This window comes from Ammospiza nelsoni, chromosome 3, assembly GCF_027579445.1.
Source record: "Ammospiza nelsoni isolate bAmmNel1 chromosome 3, bAmmNel1.pri, whole genome shotgun sequence".
Classification (NCBI taxonomy): Eukaryota; Metazoa; Chordata; class Aves; order Passeriformes; family Passerellidae; genus Ammospiza; species Ammospiza nelsoni.
In genome coordinates this window covers 54,595,558-54,616,312 of record NC_080635.1, presented here as the reverse complement: position 1 = coordinate 54,616,312, position 20,755 = coordinate 54,595,558, and positions in this window count along the sequence as shown.

The following is a 20,755-nucleotide window of genomic DNA, read 5'->3' as shown; positions in this document are numbered from 1 at the left end:
TTTTAAAAAATTAAATTAATTTGGTGCCTATGAAAACAAGAGATCGGTGGAGTTGGCCAGAGCCAGCAATGCACAGACTTCCTGTAAAGCTTTGCCAATACGTTATGGCCTTGAACTAAGACTTCCTTACTATTTCAGCCATGAATCCTCCTGTTGTTCAGCACAAACTTCATGGCATGCTCAGGACAGAAGACAAGAGTTTCTAGAAATGCATTCCCAGGCTGGGCACTGATGGTACACCTGTGCAGTAGTCCTGCATGATGCCAGTGACCAACTCACATGACCACAATTTGGCTCTTAGCTGTTAGCTATGACTTCAGCTAGAGCTCAAGGCCAACTTCCCAGGACAGTTTGGCAAGTATGCATGCACTACATCATGTGGATTTGCACTGGCACAGTTATGATATTTGATAATTCAGTTCTGCAGAAAATCCTGCTCACCTCCGTCTCCCAAGCAGTCTGCTTAAAATCAAGTTGGGCTGCTGGTACAGGTAAAGTAAGCAAAATTTTGTTCTCAAGTTCTCTACTTTCTGATTACATGAATTGTCTTCTGTACTGTAGGAAGGAAACAAAACCCTTAGGACTTTCACTGGTGCTCTTTAAAGTGCTTTAAGTTTTTACTTTCTCTTTTCTATTTGCTCTGTGCATGAAGTATTTTAAAAAATGGCTCCCTGATGATGATCTCAATTTTTTGCACCTGTGTTTTGAATGGTTTTGTGAAGACCACCAAAATACTACCACTTAAACACTGGCTCCTGAAAATATTCATGTTTTCACTGAGATAATGTCTTACGTTTCCATAAAGACAGCAGCATTACTTGCCTTCATTCAAGTAAATTGATGGTCATCTGCCTGATAGCAACAGAGCAGGGTCCCCCCTCCTACATGTCTATGTCCTGAGTGTTCCACATGGTCTGTCTCTGGATTTTCTCCACTTCCAAAGTAAGGATGAGAGTAATGCTTCTTTTCATTCCAGAGCCATTGCCATCACTGGTGCTGCAGAATACTCTTGTGTGGTGCTCAGACACAACAGACACCTGGCACACATATAAACACTCGACATAGATGTTTTTACTCAGTAACTCTTTGGCCAAGAAAATATATGGCAGGTGCATCCCTTCAGAGCTTGTCTTTTCAGCTCCCAGCAAGTGTCCAAAAGAATCACTGCTGAGTAACTTATTGACTTCTTTACCTCAAGAAAAGTATGTGCCCATGTGTCAATACACAAACCTACCATACAGGAGGTCACATTAAGGCTTTTAACAGGTATAATTGGTGGCACTGTCAAGGTTTAATAGGAGTAGTGTAATATGTTATATGGTACTCCAAGGGATCCATTACACTCCACCAGTAGAATTTCACTTTTTGCACAAAGGTTTGGCATGATTAATGATCTGTTACGGTCTATTGATTAAATATTACCTGCAACAGAATTGCTTAAATACATATTTACAAGATAAACTAGAACAGCTCACAGTCATTACAGTCTTTGTGGTAATTAATAGGAATGTTATGTAAATACACATTTAAGTGATTTATATAATAGGGCTCCAAATAAGCTGTTATAATCTATCATGCTGTAATGAATTAGCTCCTTTACTGTAGGTAGGTATCTGACCTCTACTGGAGTATGAAAGACCTGCTTATATGTCTCACTGCTCTTGCCTACTTTCAAGAGAAAACCAGGCCTGAAAAAGCTGCTACTGGAGAACAAAAAGAGAAAAAAAGTGCATTAAATAAGGAGGTAATAGTAAAATGGGTCCCAAAAAGCTGTATAGTCAGGCTGGCTACAAAATGAATGAACACCTCTTTGACTGCCTCACCTGCACCATCAGCAGGCACAGGAAGGCTGCAGGAAAGACTAAGCTGCCAGGCAAAGAGTATGCTGCATATGGAGAGGCTGCCTCTCCCTTAGGTGCCTTCCCTCCCCTGCTCCAGAACACAGCATTCACATGGCAGCAGAGACACAAGAATGAACTTGACCTAAACCATCTGAGAAGTGTGAGGACCATCTAACTGAACTGGGCATGGGAACAGACCTGGACCCAAAACCCGAGAGGGAAATTGCTGGTGTGTCATCAGGCACAGCTGAGCTGCAGTCCTGATGCTCATAATGCTGAAGTGATGGGTAGTTTGCATCCTTCTTCCCTAGTGCCTAATGCAGACACAGGCACCTCACACAGTTCTTCTCAGGATGGGCAGGGGAGAAACTGTCTTTGGACAGGCACTAAACACAGGGGTTTTCAGACCTGCCCCCCAGATAAAGAAATCTGAGGAAATCATTACACATCATAGAATAGATGATGGAATTAATTTTTAACTATATGACTTGCCTTCAATTTGTAATTGTTACAGCTAACTGTCACACTCTAGATTTTCAATATGTCAGAAAAAAGTTACTTCTGCTAGTTTTGGAGTGTTCTCTTCAGTTTGGGAACAGCTTAACATGCAATGATTTGATTAAAATGGGCTTTCAGTTACACTCGTGGCTTCTTAAGACACTATTTTTCTTTGCTTTGTTCAGAAAAAGGAATAAAATTACAGTCTATTCCAAGATTTCATATTGTTAGTTTTAATGCTTTCCCCTTCAAAGTGTTTCCCCTCCAACACACATTCCAGACAAAGCAGTCAAGCTTCCTCTGACCTCACAGAGTGTAGAGAGAGAGAGACTTGATTCAGCTATTACTTACCTTGATGAAGATATCTTTCATATGTTATTCAACTTAACAGGCAGTGACTGGAACAAAATCATGAACATTATTTGCTAATGGAAATTAGACTTGGAGGGCCCCCAGATGTTCTATGCAGCTACAGGTCTCACAGGCACAGGGCATGTAGCACAAGCATGTTTTGGCATAGTAGAGACACTCCTTCATTCCCCAAGACAGTGAACCGAGGAAGTTCACCTGCATGGCAGTCTGGAAAGAGACCCTGAGAAGACCCACATGTCTTTGGGTGTGCAATGGAGCCCTGGAGACATTTCTGCCTAGTGAGAAGGACACACGACTACATGCACCCACCAGCCACGGCCCACACTGTGCTGAGGATTTGGAGGCACAGAAGATGCCTGCTTTTGTTTCAGGTCTCCAGATGCATCTCTTGGAGCAGCCCTGACAGGATGAGGGTGGTCGTCCACACAGCCACATCTGAACTCATCTGAGCTAACCCTGGTGGGGGCAGGTTGGAGCCCTCAGCCGGTAGGCAGCCACTAATGAAATCCATTAAACTGTCAGCATTTAGGGAACACTGTTTTACAAAACCACTTAAACATACCATGCAACAGACAGCTGAATTAGGCCTGTCTGCCTGTGTGGAGTCAGAAAGAGCCATGTTACTCTTCAGGGGATTGAGAACTACTTTGCAGAGTAGAGCCCTGATTTTTTCATGTTATTTTTAGTGATTATTCAAATATACCTAAAATGGACAAGTGCATCTCTATTTCCTTCAGAGTGAAAAATTTAAAATCCTGATATCAAAGACAACCACCACCATTCAAAAAAGAATAAAACCCCAAGCCATTGATACCAAATGGACTTCGAAGAGGTAATTTGAAAGCAAGGAAGAGACACCAGCAAACAGGGCAACTGCCTGCACGCCATTGGTGCTCCATGGCAGGGTGTTTAAAGATGCCCAGAAAGAGGTCAGAGCCTATTGCAGGTAATAGACTGCAATGCAGCCAGCGGTGTGCAGGAGAGCTGGGCTCAAAGAAAAGAGGATCCCAGGCCCCCGAGGCCACTGGCAGCTGCTGTGTGCGTATGTGCCACAGACTGACAGAAATGACAAACAGAGTCGTCAGAGGGAGGCCAGAGCAGCTCGAGTCACTCGGTGAGAAGCCCCGGGGCGAGCGGCGGTGCGCTGTTACCAGCGTGGGCTGCTAAAGGAGCAGCCCAGCCACCTCCTGCTTGCTGGAGGTGAGCGATTGCAGCTTGACCGCTGGGTCATGTTCAGTAGGAGACTTGAGGTGTGGGAGACGATTTTGAGCATGAAGGGAAAAAAAAGTGAAAGGAGTGCTCACTGTCTTTCCATTTTCTGCCCAGCAATACAACAGATATAATGGATCCACTGTCTGGATATATTAGAGGAAGTTGGTTTCATAAGGGCTGGCCCTCTTGTGGTCCATCTACTACTGGAAAAGACATGGGATGCTTTCAAGGAGCTTCCAATAACTCCAGGAACATTTTGGAAAATACGCATTTAGATAGATTTTTTCTTCTTGCACTGTCCTGTTTCTGTCACTTCTCATTCATATAAACCTATATACACAAGAAAGATGTTTGTGATTAATCTCATTACTGCTTATTCCTTGACATGGAGCCATAGTTTCCCACCCTGCCCAAACTGTACTAGAGGAGTTTCATTTTCCTGGAAGGTTTTGGATTTGAATTAAGAGAGGCAGAGGTGACTATTTAGACAAAGAAGAGATATGATATAGAAAACACAAGACAAACTCCAGTGGAGTCCTCATCCCCAATTAAATCTGTGTCCTGACTAAGAATTACAAGGAAACATGGTCTCCTGTGATCAGGAACACTTGGTTTTCTGCAGTGAAGTTGTCAGGCATGGCCATTTGGTGACACATAGGCAAAAGCACTGGCCGTGACATGATGGCTTTTGACTCCACAGGAGAATGACAGCCATCAACTAGCAAAAACTGGTGGCCCAGGAGAAAAAAGGGTTTTATAGTCACTCACAGTCTCAAGAAGCATTCAGTCGTACAAGCCATCACTTCTGTGACATCACTGTCAGCCCCCTGGCAATGAACAGTGATGTCATAAGACAAGCATTAAAACAGCAGACACATATAAAAGAATTAGTCAAAACAGGTAAACATTGAAAAAAACCCACAACCAATTTTCATGCAAATTTCCCTAGTTATAACAAATGCAGGAAGGGGAAACAGAAAAATAAATTATACATCCATACAATTGGTTCTAAATAGAATGTTTTCCAAAGCTCACCCAGAGACATCACCGACTCTTTAATGTCTGCTTTTCCACTAATTTGTATCCTGTCAATTTACAAGCTATTTCAAACACCAATTCTATTTAATAAAAATGCAAAGTACAATGGGGAATTTATGTAAACAGAGTTAGCAAAATATCTTTGCAGAACGTTTTGGAAGGAGTCATGAAATTAGTGAATTAATAAATGGACATTTTAATAGTTGGGTGTAACTTGGATATAGCCTGACACTTTAATAACATATAAACACAGGTAAAAGAGAACTTTACCAGAGTAAAACAGTTTCAAGTCAACTCTCTGGTGGAAGCCTCCTAGACCATTAAAAAAAATTCTGTTACAACATTACTACTAGTTATTATTCAAGAGTAGTATCATAAACAAAATACTTTTCACTCAAAAATCATTAACATTTAACAGAAAGAATGCATCATAATTCCTAGGGCATGAGTGTAAGATTATGGTCTAATTTTTGAAAAGACTCTACTAATTGAAAATGTCTTATCAAAGTTAATGTTTAAAGCTAAAATGACCTAACTGGTCACAAGGCTTCTTGGAGTACAATAGAGAAAGAAGGAAAATTAGATTTTCCCCATGATGGATGAGTTTAGGAAAGCCCCAGGGGAATTACTGCCTGATGTTTTCCAAAAGATTTGCTTTTTGATTTCATGATGGTGGACAAAGGAAGGCTATTCAGAGAACCTGGTTCCACTCCCTGCCTGGTTAAGCTGTCCACAGGACTACAGTGCCCCATTCTTTGCGTCCCCAAACTGAGATTCTTGTGCTGGATTGAAGTCAGCCCCAGCTGACTTAAGCCGGCAGACATTTCAACCAAAGAATCCCTTCCACAAATATATCATGACTGCACATAATGTTCTGGAGATATAAAATTGACAAAAGAACAATACTTTTAGGCTACAGAGGTCAAAGGTACATTAAAGGCACACAAATGGGTATATTATAAGTATTTTTAGGAGGAATTAAAATAAACCCTAAACTTTCTGGACATTGTAACCAACTGATAATCACTTATAGAAAGAATTACTTGTCATTTACCAGACCTTTAGCAATTTTGTACGTGTAGAGTCTTAATTTAAGCTGTAGTTTATGCAGCTTCAAATTTTAAAAATGAACAGCATAAATTACCTTCCCAGCTCCATATTTAATAAGTAATAGGTCTCGTTTTCCAGATTGCTGAGTAGTCTGTAATTCTCTTCACTTCACTGGGAGCTGTTGTAGACTCAGCATTTTCCAAAGAAGGCTAATTATTTAGTTGCCCAAACATGATATAAGAGAACTAACTCACAGGTCACTGCTACAAAAGTAACTGTCTTGCACAACAGTGGCCAAAGCCTGGTTCTTCACAGGAGAAGGGAAATAAGAATCCTAGATCTCTGCAGGCAATGAGTACATTCTAGGGTATCATCAAGATGCAGGAGCTGGGTTGCCAAATAAATCATCTGTTTTTACTGAGCTCTGAATTGTGACAACCAAACTACTCCTTGCAACCAAAATAACAGCTAAAAGCTACTTGAGGTGTCTCCATTCTGTCACTGCCTGCCAGCTCGGCACACCCAGTGAGGAAGTGCAAGCACCCTGAAGGGCTGCTCTTCTCAAAGGGAACAGAAATGGGACATGACTTCACTCCCTCCCACATCAGCTGGTGCTGCTCACCCCATGGCACCTGTACGCTGCCTTTCTCCTTCAGAGACAAAATACCTCCACGTATAACCTCTGCTATGCATTTGAATATGTCACTGATATTAAGAGGAAAAATTTGTATCCTCAGCAGAAAAGAAGGAATTTCCAAAGGAGACTTTTCATAGCAAAATTCTTGAAAACCCTGAAAGGACTGAAGAAGTCAGGTCTTAGAGTCTTCCAGGTTATTCTGAGACAGAGTCCTGAAAGAGCTCAAATTTCTCACGCCAAAATAAGAGACAGGTTTCCAGTAAAGCTCAGTAGGCTGAGTGGATTTTAAAAAACATTCACTTAATTCAGTATCTGAATCAGAGTCCAGCTTATTCTGAGACATGATGCCTATTGTCCAAAGAATTCAGAATGTTAACTGCTTTGCAAGATTTTCCAGGAATCCAGTTTCCCTCCTTTATGCTACCATTACATCTGGCTGCTACCATTACTCCAGGTAATTTCTGGAGGAGGAAAATTCCTTAAAAGAACAGAAAGACTTGTTTTTCCTCCAAATTTAGTCCTCTCATAATGGTAGGCATGTCCCACATGGCCTCTCTGCCCAGACAGCACTGAAAAAAAAATACAAGACATGTTTAGTTGGTGAGGGCTACCCACTCTGCATTTGGGGGAAAGGAGGTAGGGAGAGTTGAAACTGAACTAAATAAATTGTCGCCTTTTATTGTTTTGCCTTACACCTAAAGTGTCTGCTGCCTAAGGAAGTTCTGAAATTTCTTATTAAAGCTAAATAGTGAGTTTTTAAGCACCCTTAAAAGTGATAGCCCTCGTTAATAGTCTTAAGAAAAACTAGGTACAGCAGAGTTCCAGATGCTTTTTCACAAACACAGATATTTTGTTTCCTCATTTAGTGTCTATTTTAGCACTGGGAGGACTGATTAAAGAGAAACAGTACACTTCTAGCAACAACTTCCATGATATCCAGTTTCCTTTCAATATCTGAAACAGTGTGGATGGCTTAGTCTGCACTGCTACTCTCCCCCATGGTATCTCAGAAGGCACAAAAGCAGTGCACAGAACAGAGCCGCTCAGATAACTGAGATTTTAGATACCTGTCAAAGTGGAGTACGGCTGACTGAGACTGCTCAGGGTTATCGACAGCTGGCAAAGCCTGCATGGCAGGCTTTTCTCTGAGATGCCCAGAAGATGAGGGAGCTAGCACTGCACAAGTCAAATTCCACCTGCACTTAACCTATTTGCCTGTAAATACATCAACTCTGCCTCTACATCCAGGTCTCAGTGCCATCCACAGTTACAATCAGGACCAATCCAAAACCAACCATCATGTATAACACAGACAGATACTCTCCTAGAAACATTGGCTTACATGTAAGCAATAATTTATTCTCCATTTTGTCTGGCTTTGTCTCTTATTTTTATTAAAGTTAACCATGGTAGACACGGTTTACAACAGTTTAAACTAATGAACAGATGAAATCTCAGTTTACAACAGTTTGAACTAATAAACAGATGAAATCTCACTAAATACTGTTTTTGGACTGACTCACTGAGACATGAACTTCAGTGAAAATACAGAGCCTTGAATAACACAAAGAAATGCCTTTCAGCCTAACCCTAATGATGGGAAGTCTTCCTTCCATGCTTTTCTGCCACTAGACCCATTTTGGCTTTGTAAAGTTGATAAGGGATGACTGAGTATTAATATAAAATCTCAGAACTTAGGTCATCTGTGTCCAAAGTCACAAAGTAAACTGTGGTCTTCATATTGAAAAATCTAGCAGCAGGCTCTGTAGTCAGACCCAGACAACTGGATTAGCTAGGTGCATTAAGCAGGCAAGTACTAACTCAGTGCAATCATGCCTTCATCTGTCTTCCCCTGTTTTAACTACTTGAAGTTATCCTTTTTTCTTTCTTTGTGAGAGGTAACTACTCCAAGGACATTTGAAGCCTGATTTATTACAGCTGTTGTGGCTTCAGTATAAATAAGAACAAAGTCAGATTTTTGGATACTTGAGCATTTACAAAAATTTTGGCTATTTGGAGAAGGCTGCCCATGATTTACTAGACTAGGACTGCCATAATAAAGCTTCCACATGGCTATAAATTCATATTCAGCATAAGATCATTCTGCATTACCTGCCCCAACCCCTAAAAATAAAAGTTGGATAGCATCCCTCTGGAATCTGATCCACAATTTAAACTGTAGCTAACATGTGAGGATAAACTAGACCTAAATCCCAATGCATTAAAACAAAATTTCATAAACATGTCTGAGATCTTCATTAAGCTCTTGGATTGGTCAAGCAAGCACAATCTTTCCTTCACAAAGGAAAAATAAGGAAGCCTCAAATGCAGCCTAGCTCTCTAGCAATGAAAAAAGAAGGAATGAAGCTCAGCTCATCCTCAGTCACTAACCCATGGTTTAAATAAATGAGAAAGAAGATGAGAAAGCAGGATCTCAACTAACTCACTTTTAGCTACTCTGCCTTAATTGTGTGTTCTGATGTGGTCGCTCTCTACCCACACACTTCACTTTGAGCTACATCGTACAAAAGCATTTTAATAGATGCTTGGAGAATCACCCAGAAATCTAAGAGAATAGGCTGGACCTTGTAAATCCATACTTAAGCACACAGCAGTCAGTCTTCAGGAGAGGTGCACAGTATAACCTTGGATAGGTCACTTGGTTTGTAAGACTTAGCTTTCCACAATAAAATTGAGTATAATTTCCTTTATTTGATGAGCAGGGTTTTTCGCTGCAAGCACTTTGGGGCAGAAATCATTGCTTTGCAACATTCCAGCAAAATGTGGGATCAAGCAGCTACTGTGACAGGAATGTCCATAGGTACAAGTTTGAAAAAACTCATGTTTGTGATAACAGAATTATCTAAACAGATTACTTGAGATTAATGTCCTTTGTGTCCATAGCTATCAATTTGCAAAACCAAGTCTTTATAATCCCACCTTCCCACCTGTTCAAAAAGAAATTCATTACCTTGTTAACCCAAGTTCTTCTGTATCTACACTGCTACAGGATTCCAAATAAATTTTGGGGTTTTGACTTAATTTGACTTTTAGTCCTAATGTTTGGGGGTTTTTTGTTTGGTTGAGGTTTTGGGGTTGTTTTGTTTTGTTTTGTTTTGTTTTGGATTATTTTCATAGAATCATAGAATGATCAAGGTTGGAAGAGACCTTCAAGATCTCCCAGTCCAGCCAAGCACCCAGCACTTCCACTGCAGCCCGTAAACCACATCATCGAGCACCAGATCCAGATGCCTCGTGAATACTTTCATGGATGGTGACTCTACCACTTCCCTGGGCAGCCTATTCCAATCGCTGATCACCCTACTGGTGAAAAAATTTGTCTAATATCTAATCTGAATCTCCCCTGCCTCAGTTTAAGGCCATCTCCTTCAGTCCTCTCACTGCAGGGACATCAGGAGAGAACAGCCCTCATCTGGCTACAACCTCCTTTCAGGAAGTCATAGAGAGTGATGAGGTCTCCATGGGCCTCCTCCTGTTGAGACTGAACAAACCCACCTCTCTCGGCTGTTCCTCAAAAGACAAAAAAAAAAATTAATTTCACCAGTTTTCCACCACTGTTGCTCCTTTGCTGCTGCTGTTACATAATCATTTGCAACAAATTTGGGTGCCAAGAGAGCTGTTGGGCTCTGCTTGTGTTCCAGTCTCCCCTGGGCTTTGACAGAGCAGAGTGTACACTCTGCCTTTTAACTGGTATCAAATGGGGACCTTGGCACTAAAGTTTGAAGAGTAATCTGCCCTTGCTCAAGCCCCATTATCTCTCTAAGTGCACAGCACTGGGACAATGAAGGCTGTTGCTTTCCTCCCCTGGGAAATCACCTGTACAATCAGAAGGAACTTTTGCCATTACTGTTACTCTACCGTCCAGAGTGCTGACACCACCATACAATTCCAGAAGCAAAGAGAAAGAAAGAGACAAGAGAGAGAGAGAGAGAGAGAGAGAGAGAGAAAGAAAGAAAGAAAGAAAGAAAGAAAGAAAGAAAGAAAGAAAGAAAGAAAGAAAGAAAGAAAGAAAGAAAGAAAGAAAGAAAGAAAGAAAGAAAGAAAGAAAGAAAGAAAGAAAGAAAGAAAGAAAGAAAGAAAGAAAGAAAGAAAGAAAGAAAGAAAGAAAGAAAGAAAGAAAGAAAGAAAGAAAGAAAGAAAGAAAGAAAGAAAGAAAGAAAGAAAGAAAGAAAGAAAGAAAGAAAGAAAGAAAGAAAGAAAGAAAGAAAGAAAGAAAGAAAGAAAGAAAGAAAGAAAGAAAGAAAGAAAGAAAGAAAGAAAGAAAGAAAGAAAGAAAGAAAGAAAGAAAGAAAGAAAGAAAGAAAGAAAGAAAGAAAGAAAGAAAAAAGAAAAAAGAAATCCTACTTTGCAGACAACACATAAGCTTGATGATGGGATCGCAGTACCCAGAAACTGCTGAGCCATTAATTTCTCTGAAATGTCTCTGCCTTACAAAAACCCTCATACCCATACATATGTATAAGCACAACACTCCCTGTGAGCTTCCTAAAGGAAGGAATCTTTTTCACTCACCTCAACATGGTTGCTTTTGTAAAACCCACATACAGCTTGAATTTTAAAAAAAAATCCAAAAAACAGAGAGAGAGAGAGAGAGAATGGCTTTGTTAGTTCAAAACATACACAAGTTGTTGTTAGCAATAGAATAAATGTTTGCATTCTTGACCTTTACAGAGGTAAGACAAAAAACAACTACTTTTTCATACTAATAGCATTCTGTGCCTGTCCCTTGTATATTTTCTTTTAAACTTGCCATTTTGCTGTTGCAGCTGGGCTTGTCAGTTTTCAGCACTAATGGGTTGTGATATGGTGTCAGGGGGAGTCAACAATCAATGCTGGAAAAAAGGGCTATCACTGCTGACACAGCCAAGGATGGAAACACAATGGTCTTCGCTTGGAAAGAAACAGAAGAAAAATCCTGAGTTATATCTTGCTTTGAAGATTAGTAGAGATTTACCACTCAGTGACCAAGCTATCACTTTCACCCCTTCCTACCTCAAGCTATCCTCCCACTGGACTCTAACATTATTCCACATCTCACCCAAAATGCAGGCGTTTAGTTTAACGAAAAAAGAAAAATGCTTTGCAACACACATTTTAAAGGATCATAATCCACATTTTTGTTTAAAGCTTGTACAGTTACTAGCTTTTAAAAAGCTGAGGAGAAAAAATGTTGGACTGCATAATGTATGCCAGTGGAGCAACACAGCAGAAAAAGCATTTTGGATGCCCTTCCACTGCCTGGTTGTGAATTAGATCAGTGCTCAGCCCCTCAGCTCCAGCTGAACTCAACACAAGCAGTGGACACTCAGCAGCTGTTAAATCAGATGCCACTGACAGAATTATGAAAGATAGACAGTGTTCAAAGGCATTCAACAAGAATAATGGCAGCCTTATTTATTTCCACAGCTTCATGTCAGACAATCTGCCTAGCTCTAGGTCTGCCATAGTCCTGGAGAGAGACAGAGAGTATGGTTATCTGAGTTTCCAGATGGGGAAACTGTGACAAGTACATTCTTTAAGATCAGGATCTTATACATATAGAAAAAACCAGAAATCAGCACACATCATATATATGTTACTAGACCTCATAGCTTCCTTCCCTCAAAACTGTAATTGTCATTATGGATCTTTTCAGACCAATCGATAAAAGGTAAGTCACAGATTTTCCTCTTCTATTAATGAAGGTGACTGAGACCAATTTCAGAAAATTCAACATCTCCAAAGCAAACAGGAGTAATGGAATCTTGCCTCTTCCAAGACAAGAAATATCTTCTCCAAGATATTTAGATATGCCTAACTCCACAGACAGTCCCAGAATAATTTTTCCAAGTATAACTCGCTTTTCTATCAAGTTATGGTCCTAACTGTGGACTCATACTTACTCTTCTGTTAATTCAAAATATAATTTTTGGAATCAGAGGCTACCTTTACTAAAAGCCAGTTGCAGAAGGCTTTCTTCTCATATAAGGACACTGCAGGGTCATGGCAATAAAAGCAAAGGGACAAGGAGTGGTTAAGAACAGAAAAAGGAAGGAAATGCAGAAGCAGTGAGAAAACTGGAAAGATGGTAGTGGAATTTGGAAAAACCTCAGGAGGTGCTGGGATTTTTAGGGTTCCTTGTCTCCCTAAAAGCCATTGTGAAGCATTCTTTTCTATGGCTAATTTCTCCATTGTTCATCTGACAAAAAGCAGATCCAGGGAAAGAAACAAGAGGGAGAACATTTTTCTCAGGATTTCTCATTATTCCTGCCTCTTGCACTTCCCTCCTCTCCACAACCCTTGCTGCTAAAACCTGTCTGACCATTAAATGTTGTTTACAGGCAATCAGTAAGTGATAAATTCACAATGGCATTACTGTGAATACTGTGAATACTGAACCATGCAGCTTTTAGAATATTACTACAGCAGCACCGTTTTGACACCAATCCTTAAATAACAGCAAAAAGCTTCTTTCTCCAAATCACTTGTTGGTACACACATCTGTTTTGGCCAGCTGCTCCAATGAAATACAGAGCAGCACCTGGGAACATGGCTGCCAGGGAGATCACACCAGATGCAGTACACATGGAAAATACCTCAGAAGTAGTTCTGTCGGCCTCCTCTCTATCTCGGTGTTCCAATGCACAAGGAGAGTGCAGGGGGCTTCCGGAACTGACCCCAAGCTCACTGAAGTGAGTGACTCTCTTCCCACTCCAGTGGGCTTTCAGTCATGCTGCTTGAAGGAGAGGTGAGGAAAAAATTACTTTAGAAGCAGTTTTAAGAACACTCTGTACTCTATGATCTTTCATCATAAAAATAATGAAAATAAAAATTAACTATTTCACAGGGCTTATTTTATCTACATAATAGAGACACAGCCAGTTTCTGATGTTCAAAGCTACATGAAGTCTGCAGAGAAAAAAGGAGCACATCATCATAAAATAAAGTGCTTAACAGATGACCAAGTAAATAAAGGAAATAAAAGTGTTTTTTTACAAGCATAAGTGTGAGAAAAGCAACAAAATATCACCTATCAGGATACAACAAAAAGAAACATTATGACAACTTTAAAGTGCATAAATAAGAACGAAAATACAAAGACTAGGGACAATTTTGCATTCTGGTTTAATCAAAGGCAGCCATTCATGCCCACTCCTCTGCCCCATATCACTGTCTAATTCATTACTGCTATCTATGGAAACACGGGGAAGGAGAATCAGTCCCACCTGTGCAATGAAGAAAAAGGAGAAAAGGTCATGGAGCTAAATCCTATAAACACTTTAAAAACTGAAATGAATCTCTTAGAAAAATCTAATTGAAATTGACTTGAATCTGAGTCCTGTGACCTGAATGGAAAAGGTGGTCGAAGGAGTGTAAGCAGCAGGTAATGATGGGAGGTGAGGTATGGAGCCAGTTTGCTGCAGGGGTGTTTTTGGTACGTTCTTATTTAATATCTCAATTAATGATCTGGAAAAGGAGGTAAATAGCACATTAATGAAATTCACAAATTACAATAAACCAGGAGGCTTGCAAATGTCAGAGAGGATAGCAATAGTATAAATGGAAACTAACAAGGTTAGATATGTAGACAGGCAATAAAATGAGATTCAATGTAGAAAAATGTAGACTAATATACTGAGGAAAGATAATCGGAAATATGAAGAGTCCATGAGAAAGCAAAACCTGGAAAGCATCTGCACGGCAAGATACCTATGTGTGACAGCGAACAACAAATTGAATATGAGCTCTCAAGGAGATATATCATTTTAAAAGACCGATGCAATTTTGGGCTGCAAATGCAGTAGAATAATGTCAGAAGGGGAAACTTATTGTCTATGCATCTGGGAAGATTTCTGCAGAACACTGCATCCACTTCTAGGCACCTCCACAGCAGAAGGATGCTAGTATGCTGGAAAGGACTACAGAGAAGAGCAACACAACTGATTAGGGAAGGAAGGGGCTTGATTTATTAATCTAGGTAACAAGTTATCCTGGCATTAGTTGGGATAGAGTTAATTTTCTTACCAGCACCTGGAGTAGTCCTGTGTTTTGGATTTAGGACAATCATGTTGGTAACACACTGGTTATTTCAGTTGTTGCCAAACAGTGGTCAAGGACTTTTCCATCTCATGCTGCCCTGCCAGCAAGTAAGTAGGGTGGGGCGCACAAGAAGTTGGGAAGGGTTGCAGCCAGGACAGCTGACCCCAACTGGACAAAGGGATATTCCAAACCATATGGTGTCATGCTCAGCACATAAACTAGGGGGAAAGACAGCTGGGGGCCACTGCTCCAGAACTGGTCAGTGAGCAGTGAGCAACCACATTGTGCGTCACCTGTATATTCTAATTCTACTATTAACAATAATATTATTTTCCCATCCTTTTCTGTCCTATTAAACTGTCTTTATCTAAATCTGAGATTTGGACTTTTTTTTCAAATTGTCTCCCCCATCCTGCTGGGAGAGGGGAAGTGAGTGAACGGCTGCCTGGTGTGTAGCTGCCTGTCAAGTTAAACCATGACACAAGGGCAAAACAACCACTGTCTAGAAATATGAGTGATGAACAGAGAGAATGGAAAGGAATTTCTTAGATGCTAACATGCAGTGGGTACACCTAAATGTAAAGAAGAATAAAATTTGGACAAAGTATCAGAGAATTTCTCAGAAACCACATGATTTAGTCTAGCAGGTAATTTTCATATGAAGAATTAATTATGAAGTCCCACCAAACAAAGCATTTGAAACTTGAGCAGGTAAAGTGCTCAATGGCAAACCATAGAGAACAATTGTGAACTCATAAGAAGCTGAACTACCTGGCCTAAGAGTTTATTTCCCACATACAGCATTATTTCTCAAGGAAATGCATATCACATATACTTCTGTATATAAGAACACATACTCTAGTCCAAAGTCTAATTGTAGAGTAAAAGCAAAGTGACTGCATACATTGACTATTTAAAGTAGAGACAAACAGATGCGTGATCTGCTTTTACACAAAACCCACTTCTTTTTCAGCAGACATGGTTTTTTATTATGCCATCCTCAGTATATTTTGTACATTCAAAGGAAAATGTGATTAAGTTATTTATTTGCTTATTCATGTCTACTGCCTTTCTCTTTTCAATTTTCTGTACACTAATGTCTTTATTCATTCTCATGTAATATACTAGCACTTGCCTAGTTGCAGTACAAATCTATTCACAGTGAAAAAGGAAGATTTTAATGCTGAAATGCATTGTAATGCTCCAAGACCCTGGTGTTTAAAGTAACAGGGGAAAAAAAGACTGAAAGTGAGATGTAAGCTAAGAAATACATGGATATTATTTTCCTTGAAGAGAAAAAAAATGTGACTTTATCAGTTAAGTAATTTTTGTGTATTTACACGTACCTATTTTACCGAGTTTCCCACTTTTATGCCACCCAGGCAAGTCCCCTTTTATGAATGTCTACCTTGGATTTTACAAAAAGTCTTCTCACATTCTTCCAAGGAGAACAAAGAGGTGAAAGGTTTTTCAAAGTTTTCCTGTCCTTCTCACTTCCCCTAGGGGTGGTTGGAGAGCTGAGGAAGGAGCAAAGCTTATTGAGAAGAAAACTCCTGTTTTTACTGTAATAAAAGGTGGCAATCTTATCATGTATAGATGCTCAAATGATGTATAGATGAAGGAAGGACGTTTGCAGTGAAGATTGCCATAGGCAAAACAGCAGATCTAATCAGAAGCTCTGCACGCATGGATGTAGCCAGCCGGTGGGAAAGGAAAGCATTCGCAGCACAGAATCTGGAATTGCTCTTCTGTCTCTCCACGGCTTCCCCACCAGAGCACAGGAGAAACCAGGAGCCTTGACACTCCAAGCAGAGAGACACTGAGCCAATGCACAAACTTTTTATGACTCTGTCACAGGATGCTATTAATGTAATAGCAGGTTTATTTTTTTCCTTTTTTTTTTTTTGCATGGAAGCACATACTGCTATCACCTATCTCCTAACCACAGTCAGTAGACTGAGGTGGTGCTTGTATAGCAAGTGCTGTAAAAATATTTCTATTGTACAAAGTAAATTACAGATCAAACACATTCATTAAGAAAAAATATTATTAACATTTAGGACACTTGCATTTTCAAAACTGCCAGACTGATAAATGCATACATGTCCTCAAGTTCTCAAGATTACTGAAAGTCAGGACACAAACCACAAGAAGTAAAACACTTTCAGCTAAAGCTACCGCAGAGTTCCTCCTTCACTCCGCTGAGAGTAACTGTGCTAACCTAGGTGTCCCAGAATAGAGGTATTACACAATCTGTGTGCTCCACGGTCTGAGAACAAAGGCTGAGAACAATAAAGCACAGAGAAATGTGTTAAGGTACTGTGGCAGACACACCTCGGCACTTTTTCTGTTAATTTTTGTTAATCTGCCTGGGGGAGGAGAGTGTTTTTATCTAGCAACACATGTATTTTAAACTGTACCTATTTTGGAACTGTCAAAAAACAGTCAGCCTGTAAGTCAACACGTGGGGATATTTTTTTGGTAGCTGGTTGGGGTTTTTTCCTGTATGCTTCTGTCTCACCTTGTTGGCCATGCCTATTTAGACTGCCAATTCCTAGGGTGGCAGCACACAGTACCACAGTTTACGCAGTGCCAAGCACAGTGGGATCCAGCTTTTACTGGGCTGTGTGAACTGCCATGAAGCAACAAAATAATAAAAATAAAAATAATAATAATATAACAACAACAACAGCAACTTTGCACCAATCACTGTTGTAGAACCCTGCAGAAATCAAGGGCCAGAGACTCTAAGGGGACAAGCTGGCAGGACGAAACCTGCACTGTGCTCCTCTACATGACAGGTGATAGCATTTGATTGCAGACACATCTCCTCCTCCCAGTGTCCTCATTCTTATGGTGTACAATGAAATGCCTCCCTGGGCACAGAAATCACCAATAAGCCACCAGATCTATCTCAGCTCGACACAGCAGTAACCCCAACTACTCCAAGCCCTCCCTTCCCACCCAGCCCCTCCAGGTATCAGTGTGAGGAGTTGTGCTGTCGGGACAGTGCAAGACAGACAACAGGATGTTTAATGGTCTACGCTGCTGTCCAAGCCAGACACATGAGCTGAAACTCTGTCTCTCCACATGCAACTTGGATATCTGGCAAGTTTCAGTGAGACACATTTTCCTCTTGGCCTCCTTTCCTTATTTCTAGGCCCAGTGTTCATATTCAAAGGAGCAGAAGTAGGCAGGGGGGGTGGGGAGCAGAGCGCACCAAACAGTTTTAGTCTGCAGAGAAACAAGAAAAGTGGAGGGAAAAGAGGATACATTCTCAGAAAATACAAAACCTGAGGAAATTTGCTTGTCTGCAGCATAAAAACAGATTTGGAAGGGGTGACGGGGACTGACTAGCACTCAGTAGCAGATCATTGGAGGCAGGGAAGAGACATCAGGCAGGGGGTTGGGAAGCAGCAACCAGCTGCCCCATATGGTCAGCTCTTGGTAGGCAATTTGATTTTCATTTTCTCTGCTGATTGTGCTCATCCCTCTGGTATCTGGATGGAAAAACAATGGTGGAGATAATAGAACAGGATTGCCCAGGGCATTTTTAAGGGCTTGAGAGCCATTCATTCATAGATCAAATCTAGGCCAGAATGGATGCAGGTAATCTGCTGAATGTTGGCTTATATGAAATGTTCCAGTGGTATTTCACAAGTATTCACATAAAAATTGAATAATTCACAACTTTCTTAGCATTCTCAGCAGATAGCTCAGCCTCCACAGCCTCTCAGGTCTCCACAGCCTCTTAGTACTAATGACTTAGCTCTACAAATAAATTTAAGAACACAAGTCTATGCAGGTTCCGGGTGTAATTGTGGTCTATTCCAAAAAATGGTTTGAGGCAGTGACGAGTAAAGTAAGGTGTGGGAAAGATCCCATTATTGTACCAGTTCTGACAATAAAAGAAGCCCTTCATTCTCCTAGGCTGTTAATCTGGTACCTTCCATGAACACAAACCTAGAAGAGCTATATACCTTATTTAGGTAGTTGACCTTCCATTTTCTTCCATGTGTTCACAGGATAATGAGTGACAATGGCACTTGTCATACCCCATTCTCTACTGCATTTTGTCCTGCAGCAAATAGAGAATTTATTATCATTGTCTGCATAATTTTAAAATAAATGAATTAAATCTCACAGGAGAAGAAATCCTCATTCTATTATAAAATGTATATATCTGGTCACATGGTCATGTTATCTAACATCGCCTTTCTTCTCAAAGAAATTTGAAACAATTTTCTTCAAAGATCACTGAAATAAACATTGACTAATATATATATATAAATAGATATAATTTTTATATATATATATATATATACATATATATATAAATTTATAAATTGGAGGCAAATTACGATGAGTATTTGCCAGAATATCCAAAAATGTGCCCCAAAACATTTTTAGTTTAAACAAACACTGGGCAAAAACTATAAAGGTAGAACAAGTGCTTTCTATTTCTTACTCAGAATGGAAATTGTCACTGCAACCACAATTAAGCTGTTGATAAGGATGTTCAAACACCACCATGGTGCAACAGCATGGCCTATGATTACCTGGCAGGCAGGAAACCTCTTTGGCCTTACAGTCTGGGAGGTCCTTCCTCCTACTCAGTGTACCCATTTAAAAAGCTGCATTTTAATGAGTACCTGCATAAATGCATGCTCTACGTGGGACTTGGACACACCATTGCAGCGCCATTAACAGCAACAAGTTGTGAATTATGTGGAGATCTTTAGCAGCAGGTAGGGAGAGCCATGCCAGAATGCAAAACCAGAAGAAATGGCAACTCAACAAGGAACTTGAACTGATCGGAAGGTTTCCCATGTGGATAAAAACATGAGCACCGTGGTGCAGCAATGCCCTGTTTCTATGATGACAGCCAGCATATAATCATGCCAGGGATGTTCAGCCTTTCAGCATCAATTTCTCCCAGCTCTTCAATTGCAATCCCCATTTTGCACGTGCATGTGTACACGAGCACATGAATGGAAGAGAGTCTGGATTTCATTGCAATGTGCAGGGTGGGTGATTCAAGCCTTTGTGTAGGAAGTTGACTCACCCCCTTCTGAGTGAAAAAATGTTCAACACAACTGTAATTCCCTCTTTTTCACGTAAAGTCAGGCAACATATACAGAACCTTCCAGCTCAGTATTTCCTAAACAGTGGAAACGTGCCTAGAAAGTTTAGCTTTGAAACCTGTGACTGCAACTAAACAGGTCTGCACCCTTCATGTCGAGTCTCTCGAATCCCTGTGGCTCGGCAGCAGGCAGGAAAGGGGGGGAGGTGAAGTGGGAGGGAGAAAAAACAAGTTGGCTTGGGGGGAGAGGGGCGAGTGTTTTGGGCTTATTTAATAATGCACTAGTAAACAGCTCAGGCGCAGAAATGCAGTGCAGTGAGAACCTGAGCTATCCTTTGGAGCCTACTGCTTTAAATTTGCGCGCTGTAGCTTGAAGCATTGCACAAACTCCCGGTCTGCTGACTGCCTCCCTGGAACACAAACACACGGGTGATTGGGAAAGCTGTTTTCCAGCCTGCCCTCCCTCGTTTCTGCCGGGCTGCTTTTGGTGTTTATTTATTTTTAAACAAGTCGTGTACATGGAAAAAAAAAAAAAAAAAAAAGAAAAAAAAAAGAAAAACGCTAACAAAACCCACACATCTTTAATCAACACCTATTTCCTTCCAGGACCCTGTGATCCTCTATTGATTCCCATTAAAATGCTTTTCTTTTTCTTTGCCCCCTCTGCTGATCGAATTTCAGATCAGCCAGGATGTGCAACTAACCTTCCGGCACAACTGAACCCAACTGACTCACCCAGATCAAAGGCTCGGCGCATTCATTAGAGCCCAGCACAGCCCAGGCAGGAGCCGTAATGCAACATCTCCCTTTGCATTGCAATTAACGTGGGGGAGAGGAGTTCTTATTATTTTTATTTTTTGCAAATGTTCTTCTGGCTTTTGATTTTTTTAAACGGGGGGGGGGGAGGGGGGCTGGGGGGAAGAAGTGGTGGGAGGGAACGAGAACAAAAGAGAGATCTTTTTACTCGAGGATGACGTCAGTTTG